This window comes from Dermacentor silvarum, chromosome 3 (genome assembly GCF_013339745.2).
Source record: "Dermacentor silvarum isolate Dsil-2018 chromosome 3, BIME_Dsil_1.4, whole genome shotgun sequence".
NCBI lineage: Eukaryota > Metazoa > Arthropoda > Arachnida > Ixodida > Ixodidae > Dermacentor > Dermacentor silvarum.
The window spans coordinates 6030521-6049501 of record NC_051156.1 but is presented as its reverse complement, the minus strand read 5'-3'; the positions used below and the strand labels follow the sequence as shown (position 1 = coordinate 6049501).

General features: G+C 51.0%; 1 pseudogene; it reads left to right on the top strand.

Annotated features, from left to right (window-relative positions):
* The window catches only part of LOC119443706 (sodium-dependent acetylcholine transporter-like), a 42745-nt pseudogene extending 27936 nt beyond the window's left edge, over positions 1 to 14809 (top strand).
* Positions 14810 to 18981: the final 4172 nt, after the last annotated feature.

Sequence of the window (18981 nt, the reverse complement as noted above, 5' to 3'; positions counted from 1 at the left end):
GTGCCTGGAACGCACCATCTGTACAGCAGAACATCGCCGCACGTCATCTCTTCGCCCACGCAGCCGTAGTTCCAGCAAATCATCCCATAATCAGGCACATCGGCGATCGCGCCTATTTCAGCCATGTTGGACGAACCTTTCGCCGCGCTCCTACGCGACTTTCCCACTTTGACGGGCCTGCCTGTCTGGACGCAACCGGTGCAACATGAGGTGTACCATCACATCATCACCTCCGGCCCACCACTGCGGTCTTCTTCAGACCGCAGTGTTTGTCCCTTTCGAAACTCAAGATCGCTCGCGCGGAGTTCGAACATATGCTGCAAGTTGCCATCGTCCACCTTTCCTCCAGTAATTGGGCATCACCACTTCACATGGTGCCTAAGAAGACTGGAGACTGGCGCCTATGCGGCGAGTACCGGGCACTAAATGTTACAGTTCCTGATCACTACCCTCTGCCGAACATTCAGGACTTCACAATAGCGTTGCGCGGTGTGACGATCTTTTCTAAGATCAATCTCGTTCGCGCCTATCAACTACCGGTCGCTGAAGATGACATTCCCAAGACCACCATCACCGTACCCTTCGGTCTTTTTGAAATTCTCCGCATGCCTTTCGGTTTACGGAACGCGGGCCAATCGTTTCAGCGTTCTATCGATACCGTCACCCAAGGTGTGCCTTTTCGCTTTTGCATACATTGCAGACCTTCTCGTCACAATCTCTTCTGCAGAAGAACATCTTCACCACTTGCGGTTGTTGTTTTCACGCCTTGCCAGTAAAGGAATTGTCATGAACGTCGCCAAGAGCAAATTCTGTCAACCAGAACTCGAGTTCCTAGGTCATATCGTCGACGCTAACGGCATTCGACCACTGCCGTCCAAGATTCGCGTCATCGAAGACCTTCCCCGACCGACCACACTCACCAAGCGTCGCCAATTTGTCGGATTTGTCAATTTCTACCACCGATTCATTCCCGATTTCGCACGACGTATGACTCTGCTAGACGCTAAGCTGGTGAACAACCGAACACTAAATAAAGAGGAATCAGTCAGTTGGAAACAAATCCAAACCGGCACGTATCCCAATTTGCATATCCTCAGTAAAATAAATCCTACGGCATACCCTTCTCGCTGCCCATGGTGCTCAGATAAAGCAACCTTATATTGTTACGCGAAGGACCAGTCAGTAAGACTACCAACTATTAACAGGTTGTATTTACAGCAGCGGTTGCAGCGCTGACCGGTTAGACTCGCAGCGCGAGCCCAGCTCTCTTCCTCTTTTCTCGAGCGATGGCGCCCGCGCGCATCGTTCAAACAACCAAATACCACACGCGTGTAGCATAATCCCCCGGCGGCAGAAGCGACGTCCCGGAGCGTCTAAATATCATCACTGGGAGGGTGATACTGCTTCAGTCGTGTAACGTGCACGATATCACTGGACTGGGAAGCAGTTGGAGCGTCAGGGGCGATTTCGTAGGTGACGGGAGTCACGGCACGAAGCACTCGGTAGGGGCCTGTGTAACGAGACAGCAGTTTTTCTGACAGGCTGACCTGACGCGACGGAGACCATAGAAGCACCAAAGAACCAGGCGGGAAGTGCACGTCTCGGTGTCGCTGGTCGTACAAACGCCTTGGACTCTCTTGGGAGTGCAGAAGGCGGTCACGGGCAATTTCCCTTGCGTGGGCAGCGCGGGCGACGGCATCAAGTGCATATTCACTGGTGGGTGCTGCGTGAAAAGGGAGGGTTGTGTCGAGGGGCAGCGCTGGTTCTCGGCCGAACAGAAGGAAAAATGGCGAATAACCGGCTCTGTCGTGGCGCGAGGTATTATACACAAAGGCGACAAACGGTAGAGCGAGGTCCCAGTCAGTGTGGTCGGAAGAGACATACTTCGCGAGCATGTCTGTGAGAGTGCGATTAAGACGCTCCGTAAGGCCATTTGTTTGCGGATGATATGACGTGGATAGCTTGTGCCTCGTGGCACAGGACTGCAGGATGTCCGCGATAACTTTTGACAGGAATGTCCGGCCACGGTCTGTGAGAAGTTGTCGCGGAGCTCCATGTAATAAAATCACGTCGCGTAGAAGAAAATCGGCAACATCTGTGGCGCAGCTTGTAGGGAGCGCTCGGGTGATGGCGTAGCGCGTGGCGTAATCTCTGGCCACAGCGACCCACCTGTTCCCAGAGGTAGAAAGAGGAAAAGGACCAAGTAAATCTAAACCAACCCGAAAGAATGGTTCCGCGGGAATGTCAATTGGTTGAAGGTACCCAGCAGGGAGCGTCGACGGTGTCTTGCGTCGTTGGCATTTCTCACACGCAGCTACGTATCTTCGAACGGAGCGAGCAAGCCCTGGCCAAAAGAAGCGTCGGCGGAGCCGGTCGTAGGTACGTGACACACCGAGGTGACCGGCAGTGGGGAGGTCGTGAAGTTCGTGGAGAACAGCCGAGCGAAGGTGTTTAGGGATCACAAGGAGTAATGCTGGGCCGTCGGGGTGAACGTTGTGGCGGTAGAGTACGCCATCTTGATGTGTGAATAAGCGAAGGGAGCTGTCGGCAAGTGACGATTCCAGGCGGTCAATGATGATACGCAAGGACGGGTCACGGCGCTGCTCGTCGGCGACATGGACCAGTGGAAAAACAGAGAGAACGCAGGCGTCGCTGTCAGGCTCAGACGTAGAGGTCGGGTCTTCGACTGGGTAGCGAGAGAGGCAATCTGCGTCCTGGTGTTGGCGTCCCGACTTGTACGTCACTGTGTAGGGATATTGTAGTCGGAGAGCCTAACGACCGAGCCGGCCAGTAGGATGCTTGAGCGACGAAAGCCAACACAGCGCATGATGGTCTGTGATTACTGAGAAGGGCTTGCCCTATAAATATGGCCGGAACTTTGAAACAGCCCAGACGAGAGCAAGACATTCGCGCTCGGTGATCGAATAGTTGCGCTCTGCAGTTGTCAGGAGCCGGCTAGCGTAGCCTATAACGCGGTCGTGTCCGTGTTGCCTTTGCGCTAAGACTGCGCCGATCCCATAACCACTGGTATCGGTTCAGACCTCTGTAGGTGCGGATGGGTCAAAGTGGGCCAAGATCGGTGGATTGGTCAGAATCGTGATAAAGCGTGAAAATGCGGCAGCCTGAGGGGAACCCAACGTAAAAGGCACGTCTTTCTTCAGAGGTTCAGTGAGTGGTCGAGCGATTGCTGCGAAATCTTTCACAAACCGTCTGAAATAAGAGCAGAGCCCCACAAAACTCCGGACGTCTTTGACAGACTGAGGTACAGGAAAAGATGTTACTGCTCGAACCTTCTCCGGGTCGGGTTGTACTCCGGAAGCATCGACGAGGTGGCCGAGCACTGTAATCTGTCGGCGCCCGAAGTGGCACTTCGATGAGTTTAATTGGAGGCCAGACTTGCGGAAGACGTCCAGGATAGCTACGACGCGCTCAAGGTACGTCTCAAACGTAGGAGAAAACACAAGGACGTCGAGGTAACAAAGGCAAGTTGACCATTTGAAACCTTGAAGCAGAGAGTCCATCATCCGTTCGAACGTGGCTAGGGACATTGCATAAACCAAACGGCATAACCTTAAATTGGTAGAGGCCATCTGGAGTGACGAAAGCGGTCTTTTCTTGGTCTCGCTCATCGACGGAAATCTGCCAATAACCAGACTAAAAGTATTTGGCACCGTGAAGACAATCAAGAGCGTCGTCAATTCGTGGTAACGGGTAAACCTCCTTTTTGTGATTCGGTTTAGCTGGCGGTAATCAACGCAGAAACGCCACGTGCCATCTTTCTTTCTGACGAGCACGACCGGCGACGCCCAAGGGCTCGACGAGGGCTCAACAATCCCTTTGGCGAGCATCTTGTTGACTTCCTGCTGAATAACTTGCCGCTCTGCCGTGGACACGCGATACGGTTGGCGATGAATGGGAACAGCATCACCTGTGTTTATTCGATGCTTAACAAGGGACGTCTGACCAAGTGGGTGATGGTCAGTGTCAAATATGTCGCGGTAAGAAAGCAAAAGGCAATATAGAGCGGCTGCTTGGCCAGGGGCGAGGTCCGGAGTGACCATGGGACGTAATGGGCCGCTGAGGTTCAAGGCATCCTGCGGGTAATCAGGAGGATCTGGAGACGCGTCGGCTGCAAAAGCAGTGACGTGATCGTCTGTCACTGACCGGAGCGTGGCCACCGCTATGCCTTCAGGTACCACTTGCTTCGTCAAGCCAAAATTGACAACGAGGAGACACATCCGATTAGCGGCGTCCGTCCGTAACGACACATCCGTAACGACGGAGTGTGGTACAGAGATGTCGCGCGCCAGGAGGACATCACGAATAGGGGCGACGACATAGTAGCCATCAGGCACGGTTGCCGTTGAGGCCAATTCGACGAAGGTTAGGGCTTCTGGAGGTAACCGAACAAACGCTGTAGTGCATAGGGTGTTCGGTTGTGCGGGGCGAACGTCGAAAAGAAGAGGAAGCTCGAGGCACAGCGTACCAGTGGAACAGTCGATGAGGGCAGAATGCGTCGTCAGAAAGTCGAGCCCGAAGATTAGATCATGAGGGCAACTGGTCAGCGCGGAGAACAGGACGGGAACTTGGCGCCAGCAATTCCTACGCGAGCAGTGCACATACCACAGACGGCAACAGTGGCGCCATTGGCGACGCGTGCGGCTCGAGTGACGGCAGGCGTAATAACTTTTTTGAGGCGACGACATAGGGTAGCGCTCATTATGGACACTTGGGCTCAAGTATCATTCAATGCCGTCAGCGGGACACCATCTACGTCTACTTAAATGAGGTTCGTGTTCGTGAGGAGCGTCAACGGAGGATTTTGACAGGACGAACGGGGTGCAGCGCTACCTCCAAGAGCTGCATAGCCTAGTTTTCCGTCCGACGGTTTGGCGAGGAAAAGCGGCGAGGTTGGGGTGACGGGGAGCGACAGCGTTGAGGCGAAGGCGATCGCCTGGAGGAGCGGCTGCCAGGGTCATCAGAAGTAGGGTACGGACGGCGAGGTGAGTAACGGCGAGCGTCGGCGTATGGGCGAGGAGCAGGGAATGAGCTCCAGTACGGCGGCATCCAGGTGGTGCGGCAGTGGCTGGATACGTGACCAACTCGGTGGCAGCGGAAGCAGATCGATTTGTCGTCAGGTGTTCGCCATTCAGCAGGATTGCGTGGTCTGGGAGCGAAATACTGGCCATTAAAGGTTGAGGACATAGGAATGGGTGCCGAATCAGGTCGGGAGACAGAGCAGGTGGTAGGGATGCCAAGGTTTGCAATTTCTTGCCGCACAACCGCTTGTATAACGGAAATAGTAGGGGCCGCTGGGTCAAAGGTACCGTCGAGGGGTCGAGGATGAAGGGGGGCCGCACTCGCCGCTTCAATCTCGCGGCGAACGATACGCGTGAGGTTCCCTTGAAATGGTCGTGTTGCAGGAAGAGCGAAGCAAGAGGACGTGGCAGGGGTGTTTGGGAGCCGGGAAAACTGTGGGACGGCGCGGCGGCTTTTGGCTACCTCGAAGCGGCGGCATTCTTTGACGATGGCTTCGACAGTAGTGTAGTGGGGAAGAGAGTCCGCAGCCATTGAGAAAGGATGACGAAGCCCAGCCTCCCGGAGAGCGCGAGACAGTGACCGACGCTCTTGGACCAAGGCCGTTGTTCCGTATAGCCCCCGCTTGTAAATAAACCCCCTTACAGTTTGGTGAAAAGGTGCTGGGTATCTCCTAGTCTCCCAACCTACAACTACGTAGCCGTACTCTGCCTCCAGCGCCAGCGATGGCTGAAGAAACCACCACCCAAGGTCCTTCTCAGACTCAACCCAACGTCTGTCCCGGCGTGCTGCCTCAGCGTCACCCGCCGATATTCAGCGGGACTGACGACCAAGACGTCGAGGACTGGTTGGCAACTTACCAGAGGGTGAGCGCAGTCAACAAATGGGACGATGCGACTAGGCTGACCAATGTCATATTCAGAACTGCAGACTCACGAACAGCGGCACAGGACACGGGGACAAGGACTGCACTACTGGGTGGTATGTTCGTATCCTCAGCGACAAACAACTTTTCCATTGTAGGTGCAGACGACGCAGAACACAACGCAGAGAACGCCACCTCGGCACGAGCACAGTCAATAACAGCATAATGGCGAGAAAGAAAATCCCAACCAAGGATGACATCATGCGAACAGGCTGGTAGCACAAGAAACTCCGTGGGATAAACAACATCTTCAATTATGACGCGGGCTGTGCAGGCGGCTAACGGCTGAATATGGTGTGCGGCCGCGGTACGGAGGGATAATCCCGTTGACGTCGTCGTAACCTTCCGAAGCAAGCGGCAAAGTTTTACATCAATCACTGAAACGGCAGCACCAGTGTCTACAAGCGCAAGGGTACGAAAACCATCCACAATAACGTCAATGAGGTTCGCTGGAGAAATTTGAGGACTTGAATTTTTCGACGACGACGCAGTTCGTGCCTCGGGAACTGCGACGTTTAGTTTTCAGTGTCAGAAGGGCAGGGTCGACGGCGCATAGGTGACAGAGAGCGACGTCGGGGGGATGGAGATCGGCGGGTAGCTGAGGGCATGCGCTCGGGCGAAGAGGATTGTTGTAGCCGCGCTCTGCCTTCAAAGCGCCCAGGATCGTAATCAGACGGTCGCATGACATCTAATGGAACAGGAGGGCGACGGCGACAGAAGCGCGCCACATGTCCTGCATAGCCGCAAGAATAACAGATAAGGCGATTGTCCGCAGTGCGCCATGGATTTGTGGGGACTGGTCGGCTGAACGGAACTGGTGGGGGCCGAACGGGTGCCGACGCGGAAGAATAGGTCGGTTGACGAGGCGGCCCGGCAGCGACGACTTGCGCATACGACAAGGGCGCAGGTTCCGGAGGTAGCGGACGAACGAAAGGCAAAGCGTCAGTGACCTCTTCCTGGATAGCTTGGCGTAGGACTGGGGCCAGATGTTGTGCCTGTGCTGGTTCGGGCGTGCTCGATAAAATAGAGAGTTGTCTGGCGACCTCCTCACGCACGAACTGCTTTATCTGAATCATTAGTGCATTCTGGTCACCCAGAGTCAAGGCCGCGATCGAGTCGTTCTGTTCCAGAGGCCGTCGAGTTTGGGCGCGTTGCTTGCGCAATTCGTCGAAACTCTGGCACAAGCTGACAACATCTGCGACGGTTTGGGGGTCTTTGGCCAATAACATTTGAAACGCGTCATCGGCTATTCCTTTCAGGATTTGCTTGATCTTATCTGACTCGTGCATCGACTCGTGCATCGACGCTTACGCAAGTCGACGACGTCTTCAATATAACTGGTGAAGTTCTCACCGGGTTGTTGAGCGCGTTCACGAAGTCGCTGTTCTGCGCGGAGCTTGCGTACTGCGGGACGGCCGAAGATTTCTCAAAAAGTGGTCTTGAACGAGGCCCAGTTACGAATCTCCGCTTCGTGATTGCGGAACCAGAGACTGGCGACGCCAGTCAAGTAAAATATGACATTGGTCAGCCTAGTCGCATCGTCCCATTTGTTGACTACGCTCACCCTCTGGTAAGTTGCCAACCAGTCCTCGACGTCTTGGTGGTCAGTCCCGCTGAATATCGGCGGGTGACGCTGAGGCAGCACGCCGGGACAGACGTTGGGTTGAGTCTGAGAAGGACCTTGGGTGGTGGTTTCTTCAGCCATCGCTGGCGCTGGAGGCAGAGTACGGCTACGTAGTTGTAGGTTGGGAGACTAGGAGATACCCAGCACCTTTCCACCAAACTGTAAGGGGGTTTATTTACAAGCAGGGGCTATACGGAACAACGTCTTTGTTCCAAGAGCATCGGTCACTGTCTCGCGCTCTCCGGGCAGCTGGGCTTCGTCATCCTTTCTCAATGGCTGCGGACTCTTTTCCCCACTACAGTAGAAACGTCGTTATAGACGAGCAAATTGAAGGCATTGTCGGCGATGCCTTTTAGGATATGGCCCACCTGTCAACCTCGGTCATGTGCTCGTCGACTTTCCGGCAAAGCGTGAGCACTTCTACGATTCTGTCGACGACTGGACACGGGAAGCAAGCTCTTGCCGCGCAGCCTGTTGGCGACCTGACGGATTGCCAAATAGGTCGCGAAGTCTCTCTTTGAAAGTGTCCCAGCTGGATATCTCAACCTCATGGGTGCGAAACCAGACACGCGGTGTCCCGTCCAAATAAAATAGCCCATTGGCAAGCATGATGGTAGCGTCCGAGTGGTGGCTTCGACGACTGAGCCAGTCGTCGACGTCAACGCAATTTTGGGCGGAGAATGTCCCAGGATCGCGGAGATTAGGAACCGTAACGTACGCTCTGGTTGGCGCCGCAGGTGTAGGTGGCGACGAGGTGTTTCCATCGTAAGCCATGGCTGAGAAGACGATGGTGCGGCCGCTTCGGAGCTCCGTGGCGAGGACAGGGAACCTTCCACCTCCACCAGAATGTTACGCGAACAACCAGTCAGTAAGACTACCAACTATTTACAGGTTGTATTTACAACAGCGGTTGCAGCGCTGACCGGTTAGACTCACAGCGCGAGCCCAGCTCCTTCTTCCTCTTTTCTCGAGCGATGGCGCCCGCGCGCATCGTTCAAACAACCAAATACCACACGCGTGTAGCAATATCATATCACGTGGGCATGTCAGGCTATCACTGCCATACCCCCCATACAACACCCCACAGCGGAGCGATGGGAAGAGCTGCTGGCCAGCGAGAGCCTGGACGATCAGCTAAGTCTGATTGACCGGGCCCGCAGAGCGGCAGCCGCAAGCGGAGTCCTGGACTGAGGGCCCCCCACCGCAAGCCAAGAACCTCCGACCAACCGGAGTCTCTTCGCAGCAATTTTAAGGCAAAATATAAGTTTTGACCACCACCACCTGTTAGGTGAACAAACGTAAACAAGTGTTTCAGTGGACTGAAGAGACCACCGACGCTTTCACAAGAGTCAAGTCTGCCCTCGCCGACGCCACGCTGCTTAGACACCCAAAACCAGACGCAGCCCACTGCGATCATGACCGACGCTTCAAACACCGCTGTTGGTGCCGTTCTGCAGCAATTTATTGACAATGCATGGTACCCACTCGTCTTTTTTTTCAAGAAACTGAAGTCTGCGCAGTCCCGCTATAGCGTGTTCGGCCGTGAATTACTCGCCGTTTACCTGGCTATCAGACATTTTCGCCATGTCATAGAAGGCCGCGCATTTACTGTCTTGACAGACCACAAGCTCCTTGTGCACGCAATGAACCATTCGGTGTCATGTTACTCGCCCTACGAGAGTAGACACCTTTGCTACATCTCCGAGTTTACAACAACGTTCCGCCACAGTCAAGGGCGCCGACAACGTTCTAGCCGACGTTCTCAGTCTCGTGAATGCCGTTTCCACGTTGACGTCGGAGCCTTTCATCATCGATGTCGACATACTCGCCAGTCAACAGCGTGACGACACCGAACTTCGTACACTCCGGAATTCGTCACCGTCCCTGAAATTGGAGGACGTCGTTTTGACTACAGATGGTACGTCCGTCGTCTGCGACACTTCTACCGACACACATAGACCATACATTCCGGCATCTCTTCGCAGGCGTCTATTCGAAACCGTGCACAACCTGTCGCGTCATGGCATACGCGCGACACAGAAGCTTCTTTCCAGTCGTTTGGTTTGGCCTCGGCTAAACGCGGAACTTCGCGATTGGGTTCACTGCTGATTGACGCGTCAACACTCCAAGATCCAGCAGCACCACATTCCGCCTGCCAAGTCTTTTCTTCCACCGTATGCTCGTTTTGCCACCGAACACCTGGACTTAGTCGGCCCTCTCGCACCTTCAAAAGGTTACTGCTACCTACTGACATGTATCGATCCCTATACACGGTGGTCAGAAGCTACACCTATATCTGACATCTCAGCGCCCACTGTTGCAGCAGCTTTCGTGCCTACATGGATTGCAAGGTTCGGCTGCCCATCCAGAATAGTCATCGATCGCGGTAGGCATTTTGATTCATGACTCTTCAACGAGCTACTCAAACTACTAGGAACGACACGTTTCGCACTAGTGCTTACCACCGGCAGTTCAATGGACTTGTTGAACGTTTTCACAGGCACCTTAAGGTCTCCCTTATGGCGCATGTATCGCCGGAGAAGTCGGTTCTACATTTTCCTCTCGTCTTACTTGGCATCAGAGCCGCACTAAAGAGCGACCTAGGTTGCTACTGTGCTGAGCTAGTCTACGGCACTCACCTACGCCTTTCATGTCATTTCTTTGTCGCCACCATCAAAACACCTAAGTCATCACCTGCCGACTACGTTGTTGAACTGCAAGCCGTCTTCAGCCGGATACACTCCGTGCCTACACGTTCGCTAGAAGCAAGGTGTCTGTACGTTTCTTCTGCACTCACCTCTGCTACCCACGTTTTCGTGCGTAACTGTGCTGTGCGAAAGCCTTTGCAACCACACTACTCCGGGCCTTATTGTGTTCTCGAGCGTCGCCCGACGACTTTTGTCGTGAATGTGAACGGCCGATCAGACAAAATTGTCTGGAATGTCTCAAACTCGCCTACATTGAAGCACCCGTGCCATCGGCCCCACCAATGTGCGACGCAATCCTGCTGCATCCATCAACGCCGCCCCTCAACGCCGCACGCCGCGTCACGTGGACTTTTCATTGTTCGTCGAACTTTCCTCCTTCTCTCTAGGGGGGAGCCCTCTTTACCGGCAGCAGCATCGGCGTCGCATGAGAATTACGTAGACGCTCGCGTCTAGACGAGGCACGAGCGGCTGTCACGCACCCACCTCCCCGCTTCCCCTACCCCTTTCCGAGAGGCACGGGTGACTGCCCTCCTCAACTGCTCCTCGCTGGAGTCCCAACGGGCTCTAGTGAAACGGGCGCGAGACAGGGCCGCGTCATGCGGTGTCCCGGACTAGGGCGCCGACCATGTAGCGGGGCACTCTGTTGCCCCCAAACTCTCTCTATTTGACAAAAATAAAGTTTTTCAACACCACCACCAGCACGTACTTGCGTTCTGAGATATATTACGCTAAGAGATGAAGTGTCGGTTTTTCCTCTGCCGCGAGAGCCCGAAACATTGCCGGTCTACGTGGTAGCTCGTCGACACAAGGTTATTTTGACGGCTTGATAAAGGTGACAATGAACATATAGAACGCGTAGGCAGAAGTATGGCAGAGGCCATTCGTTCGGGGTTTTTACAACGTCATGCGTATGAATGAGCAAAGCGCAAAAAATTCCCTTAGAATAACTATGACGCCGCCAAAAGCGACCTTTATTGCTTCATGCACAAGGCTTTTCAAACGCAGATGAAAATCTACCAGTCTAGGATTCTCGGCACAATTGCTACTCAGGCACACAAACGTGCGAATGCCATCACGCAGTGTCTCCTGACTTTTCATTGCATCAACAAAAGTAACCTAAAATAATATGGAACTGTAACCTTTTGCTGCCCCATTCCTCTTCGACAATCAGGCCTTCCTAAGCCAAAATGATAGAAGGGGTCAAATAAGCATTAAAAATGTTTCTGGTATCTTCTAAGGGAGTGAAAAACATTGAACTAGCCACAGTACCTGTTCATAACTTCAAAATCATCCCCGACATACTAAAAAGCTCCACGAAACAATCGTGTCACTGTGTCGCTGTACCCAGCTCTATGGATATCAAAATGCCGGTTTTTTTAGTGCGATGATAAATCTGTCCATAGGGTGGCGGATAAGTTCGGATGCGACAAGCGGGTACCCCTTTCAAAAGTGACCTATGAAAGCGGCACAAAATAGCTAAATTAATGCTCGCCCAAATCAAACGCAACATGCTTTCTAGGGAATATGCCGAAAGCCATCGATTGTGCGAAAATTTTTGTAACACTATGTGTGTCTCTGCATACCTCATACGCTTTATATATTGTACTTAGGCATCGGTAATGGTGACGTGGATATCTAAAAAAACACCGAGAAAAGCAGTCGCTCGCCAGAAAGGCGAAGCATCGATTGCGATAGCAAATATTAGGTATACCAAGTAAGGAAAAGTAGTTTTAGCGGCCGTATAGACTTGTAAACATTCACTTCCATTCACTAACAAAATGAACAAGCATGGTGTCACGCGCACACAACCAAACATGAACACATCTCACTCGATGATCGCGGATCCTCGCTGTCAAAACACTGGCGTGAGGAAGCACCACAACAGCAGCGAGCGAATCTCCAACACGAACTAAACGGCGAGATCACAGTACACGCGAAAAAAATTAAATTATGGGGTTTTACGTGACAGAACCACGATATGATTATGAGGCACGCCGTAGTAGGGGACTCCGGAAATTTGGACCACCTGGGGTTCTTTAGCGTGCACCTAAATCTAAGTACAGCACACACGAAGCCATCAGTACACACGAAGCTATCAGCACTCAGCCAACCTGTCCCCATCGCTTATCGCTTTCAAGATAGGGTACACGCGGTCGCGCCATACGCAGTCGCCCCAGTCTCGCGCCCTCGGTGCCTTCCGTGCGATAGAAGACAGCGCGCTTCCTCCCCGCCTTCCTCCCATGCGCGTGCGAGATAGATCCACCATCCTCGGCTCCCTCTCGCACGCTTTCACTCGCACAAGCAGCATACGGCGCTCGGCCCCGATGTTATATAACTTGGACATTATACAGAACCTCACGGCAACGCCGACGGCGGAAATGCATCTGGAGTGTCCATATAATTCCTATCGCAATAAAGATTGGTACCAAAATCATTGTCTTAAGAGTGTCAACAGATTAGGCTTTCGCTTGCTGTTATCACTTCCGGAATTAATTACCGATCTAAAAGTATAATCCAGTTAATGATACGGCGATAAATCTGACAATACAGAAGTGTTCATGGCTGTTGAAATAGAAAAATTATCTTTTCTTTATCAACAATGTTTGAACGGAGGCAAACCCAAAAAACTACGACAACGGACTAAATAACTTTGCAAATTCGACCATAAGAATAATTCAATGTTTTTTGTGAACTATAGGGATTGATTTATTGACTGATGAATTGATTGATTGTGTGATTTAACACTTGATTAGGTCCAAGTGGCCTTATAGTAATCGAAAATGATTGCTAGATGTTCTTGGGAAACACGCAAGCAGAACGCTCACTTCCAACTGAGGTTATTGTAATCCCTGGTATCAATGTTCTTGCTTCCCGCCAATACGGCGAGCTTCGTTGCAGATCAGTCAAATTAGTACGTGCTGAAGCACGGTAAGTTGTATAGAACAAGTTTAAAGACGCGGAGTATATCCAATAAAATACATCCTCAAAAAATTTCCAGAGATAAAACCAAGATACTGTAATCATTAATTATGCGAACGCTCCCAGTATATCATTAAGAAACAAAAGAGCTTAATCGCTTCTTCCACGTGCGTTTTTTGTGGACTGTGTGTCTGCTATGCAAAATAGTGATCTTGACTTCTGCATCGCCCTATTAACTCGACAGCGTTAAGGGCCCCGGGTCGCAGAAAATTCGGTGTCGGTGTCGGCGGAGTTTTCTTGAGCGCAAATTTCCGTGTACATTTAGCTATCGGTATTTGCCACGCCTTGCTATATATGGTATATGCAGGTTATATTGCTATATATTTCTATCACGAACGTTGATTATACCTTGTCTTACATTCATGACAAAGTTATTCCTCGGAATTTTAAGAATGAAAGCCCACAAACAAATGTCATGAAACAAAACACTGAAAGTACATGCATTTTATGCTAAATATCCTCAGACTGAAATATTAAACTTGCGAAACAATAACAACAACCTGAAAATCATGTACTTTTTTGGGGCGGCTGTGCACAACCTTCGGGATCGGCCCACGCAAGAAGCCGCGTTATTACCAGAAAGCTCGCCTTCGTGCATAGCATTCGCAGCTAGCGTTTCCCGGTAAACATTGCGGTTACATAAGCATATGGGAAGCGTGAGAAGCAGTCATGGATCTTTGAATTCTATCGCTTTGCACTCCTAAAGTCGAAGTTTAAGCGTCCTCCCAATTATTTTCAACGCCTTCCAGATGTAAGTCCATAGAAGTAATAAATGCAAATTTTCGACGCATTTTCGCCTTCCCAGTGGCAGTCACACCCCAACGTGTACAGTGTTAACGTTGGAAAGAATTTTGCATGCGCACTTTACCAAAACTGGTAAACATCTTCTATTTTGGAACACTTCCACCTCGCAAATAGCTTCTGATAAGAATATTTGTATAGCGTTCTACTCACTGCTGTAATCATGCACATAGTCTCCCTCCACCAAAGCTCATTGGATAATGCAAAGCCGATAAAAACGACAGCAGCAAGATGCGCTTTAACCTTCTTCGAATGACCTTAGGAAAATGATAAATTTGGATGTTCCATCACTGAGCTGACACCCTTGTGGTTAGTAGAGGTGGTGTTAGTGCAACAGCGCGGTCACGCAGTGGATCCGACCACCCTAACTAGCAAGCTTATTCTTAAGCTTGCACGCCTTCCTTTCGGGGAAAATGTCGTTTTTTGTTTGTTTTTTTATTTTTTTATGTATAGCGTATAGCTACACGTAGAATGTTGGCATTATTTTTTATACGATTGTTTGAATATTAGAAGGTTAACTGTTGACCGAGTGAGGCAGCTAACGCCGTAATTTCCACACTGTTTTTCTGATCTTGCGGTGTGTTTTCCTCACGGCCAACATTGTTGCCTGGAAATTTCAATGCGCAGATGTGGTCCCAGGCCCTGTACACGTGCCTGGAAAGCGTGGGCGTCACGGGAACCATCTACTTGAGCGTTCAAAGGTTCAACTCTTTGAAGAACAACTACCACGAGTAAGCTACACTAACACACTAAGAGCGACGTTAACCACCTGTATGATTTCAATACAACGCCGTTTACAAGCGATAAGTCAGGCTCGAGGCGTGGCATGCTTGCTGCCAGACCTAAAACGCCTCATGTGTCTAGGTCTTCCAAGCGCACAAGTCTTCTGAAATCGCCTCACCGAGGCTGGCAGCCCACAGACTCAAAAACTATAACCGCGAAGCTACGAAGCTGATATTGTTACGTTGCGGAAGTCACTTATACAGGTGTATTTGCAATATATACAAGAGAGGCAACGATACATAAACAAGATGGCTGGCGAGACCGATTCCACCTCTACACATCAAATCGTCTTCTTCTGACTGACGCCACTCTCAGTTGCGGCGTAGCATAACACCCACCTGGAAAGGTGCTGTCTCGGCGCAAACTATAAGGGAGGTGAACTCGCGGCAAACTAAGGTTTCAGTCGGGACACTTGCACGACGTCAGTGGGGACACACGAGTCCAGCGCAGTGATCTGGTAGTTCACATCGCCAAGCTGACGCAATATCGTGTAGGGCCCTGTGTAGCGCGGCAGCAGCTTTTCAGACAAGCCGACGCGGCGACATGGTGTCCATAGAAGGACAACGGAGCCAGAAGGAAATCGAACGTCCCGATGTCGGCTGTCGTACCGGATCTCCTGTGCGGCCTGAGACTCAGTGAGTCGGGAGCCGGCAATCTGGCGTGCCGTGTGAGCCCGGGCAAAGACGTCGTAAGTACGAGAAACGCTGAGGTGGTCTGCAGTATAGGTGCGTCATGCAACTGCTCAAGCACAGATGTTTGGAGATGGCGCGGGACAACGCGTAAAAATTCTGGTTCTTCAGGGCGGAAGCTGCGACGGTAGAGAACGTCGTCGCGGAGTACGAACATGTGCAGCGTGGGCTACGAATGTCCAGAATGGAGACGATCGATGACAACACGTAAGCAGTCATGACGCCGTTGTTCAGTGCGAATGTCATGCAGATCAGAGATGGCTAGGACGCAAGCGTCGCTGTCATGTCATAATTTTCAGTGTGGTCGACAGGATGACGGCCGGGGCAGATGGCATTTTTTTGTAAGTGGCCTGACTTGTATGAAACAGCAAATAAATACTCTTGGAGCCGTAGCACCCATTTTCCCAATCGCCCAGTGGTGTCTTTGAGGAATGAGAGCCAGCACAAGGCGTGGGAAATGTGCGACCAAACAAATAGAGGCGGAATTTGGCTACTGCCTAAACTAACGCCAGACACTCGCGCTCAGTAATTGAAAAATTCCTCTCGGCGGGTGACAGGAGGTGACTCGCGTATGCAATCGCGCGCTCTGCGTTACGCTGCCATTGAACGAGTACAGTCCCAATTCCGTGGACACTGGCATCCGTGTGAAGTTCAGTGGCGGCAGATGGATCATATTTAGAGCTGCGTGTTTTCGGTTTTATCCGAAAAAATCCGATAAACATTCGCCGGTAAAATTTTTGACAATTCGGATTTATCCGATAAACTCTGATTTAAAGGGACAATATGATCTGGTTCCGTTCTTTATCGAAAGGACAAGTTCTAAGCGCTCATTTATACAACTCCTGGTTTGACCGATTCAAAGTTTACCGCCCGTCGACAGTATCTCGGAGACCACACCCATCGCACATTTATTAACGGCATTGTCGCGCACGAAGCGAGAGACGTCAACAGGTCAACGAATGTAGGCGCACCAGAAGCGCGCGACGGAATCTTGATATACGGTCCCCTGGCGACACTAAGGTGCGCCAGGCGACAGCGGGGCTAGGGCGCCTAGACAACATCGAACATACGGGCCCCGGGCTTCGCCGCCCGCAGCCGCCGCTGCCCCCCTCAAGAGAAATTGTGAACCCAAATGTGAAGCATTAGCTTCCCTGGGCGTTCGAAACCTATGCGCCTATTTTTCAATTAGTGCTTCTTGAAACGGACGACTTGAGCCAGCTCCTGAATGATTTTGCGAACTATCAGTGCTATGAAATACGTAACATTGTTGAACCCCCGTAGTTTTGGAGACTTCACAATGTCGAGTGGCCAGTGCTTTCTCAAATGCGCGCTGCGTCTTGTGGCACTTCCTGTTTCTAGCGATAACGTTGAAAGGGCGTTTTCAAAGCTGAGAGTCTTCAATAGAAAGGAGCGCGCTTCGATCACTGACAGCAATTTCGCAAAGTATGCTTGCGTGTTTTACAATAAGCTTTAAGCTAAGGTTGTTATACGCAAAATTAAAGGTGTTCTGTATTCAAGTATTTCGCTTGTGCGTATACACGTTTTTGTCCATTCAAACGTTCTAGGAAAAATAAGATGCGCTTCGTGTGTTTTGATATTCTAGTATTCAGATATAAATTGATCTAATATTTTCTGGTTTTGAGAATAATGCGAAACGCCGAATTTTGGAGAATTGGGGATTTACGGGAAATAAACTCCTATAAACGCCGAATTTCTGCCAGAAATATGAACTCGGATAAACACCCGCCGATTTTCAAGAAAAATAAACACCGAAAACACGGAGCCCTAATCATAATGAGCCAGCATTGGGGGAGCCGTTATCAAGCTTATGAGAGCGGAGAAAGTTGTGGTTAGAGCAAGTCCCCATGTGAAAGTAACGTCCTTCCTAAGTAAGTCGGTTTGTGGGCGGGTGGTTTCGGCGAAATTCTTCGCGAAACGACGGAAATACTATCATAGTCCTACAAAGCTTCTTACATCTGCGGTGAAAGACGGAGCAGGAAATTTCTGGACAGCGCGAATCTTCTTAGGGTCAGGTTGACCGCCAGCGGCACTGACGAGATGGTCAAGAACGGTAATTTGACTACGTACAAAGTCGCACTTGGATGAGTTCAAGTGCAGGCCGGCGCGTCGGAAAACAGTAACAATGACCGACAGACGCGTGAAATGGCTCGCGAAAGTTGGGGAAAAGACTGTCACATTGTCTAGATAACACAAACATGCGGACAATTTATAGCGGCGAAGTAAGGAGTCCATCATTTTTTCGAAGGTTGCTGGAAGGAAGGAAAATAAGAGGTGAAAGGCAGAGAGGTTAACCAGGTTAAGTGTCCGGTTGGCTACTCTGCACAGGGGGATGGAGTAAGGGCATTAGAAAGGCCGAACGGCATAACCTTGAATTGGCAGAGGCCGTCAGGTGTTACGAAAGCAGTTTTCTCAGGGTCCATGTCATCTACCAAGATTTGCCAATAGCCTTATCGAAGGTCTGTGGATGAAAACACTTGGCTCCGTGCAAGCAGTCGAAAGTGTCATCAATACGCGGCAAGTAGTAGACGTCCTTGCGCGTGATTTTGTTGAGGTGTCGGTAATCGACACGAAAGCGCCAACTGCCGTCCTTCTTCTTGACAAGGACAACAGGAGACGCCCACGGAGTGCAAGATGGTTCGATAACATCTTTAGTCAACATCATATCGGTTTCTCGTTGGATCGCTTGTTCAGCGTGTGAAACGCGGTACGGCCTCCGGTACGGCCTCCGGCGTACCGGATTGGCTTCTCCGGTGTAAATACGATGGGTGACCACCGATGTCTGGGCTAAAGAGCGGCCGTCAAGGTAAAAATAGTCGCGGTAAGTTTCCAAGAGACGGCGGAGGTCAGCAGCTTGTGCAGGAAGGTCACGTGCAATCATCTTGCTAAATTCGTCTGCGAGAGTCGGTGAATCGTAGGTTCCTGTATAGGGCGACGAAATTTGGGCGTCAAAAGCCGACATCTCGCAATCGTTCACAGGCGAAATGTCGCCCAAGGACATGCCTCTGGGAACAGTTTGAGCTTAGCAGGTAAATTTAAGGAGAGGAAGCAAAGTCTGATTGCCTGTAACAGTGAACACGGTTTGGATAATGGCCAAATTCCTTTCTAGTGGTATGTCAGCGGTGGGACATAGCACATAGATGCATGCCGTCAAGTACAGATGGGAACGCCATTAGAGTGACGGACAGTGGTGCGCACTGTTAGGGTGAAAACCTCATTAGTATTCATGAGCCTATAGCAGTTGATGTTTAGCAAACAATATAGAAAACTATTTCTTTCATCGGCATCATCATTAGGCATCGTATTCGGCACATTTCCTCCTTGAAGTAGAAAGTATGTTGAAGTTATACCATCATCATCATCAGCCTATACAGGGTGTTCTTTTTTTAGCTGCACCAAATTTTTAAAATTAGAAAA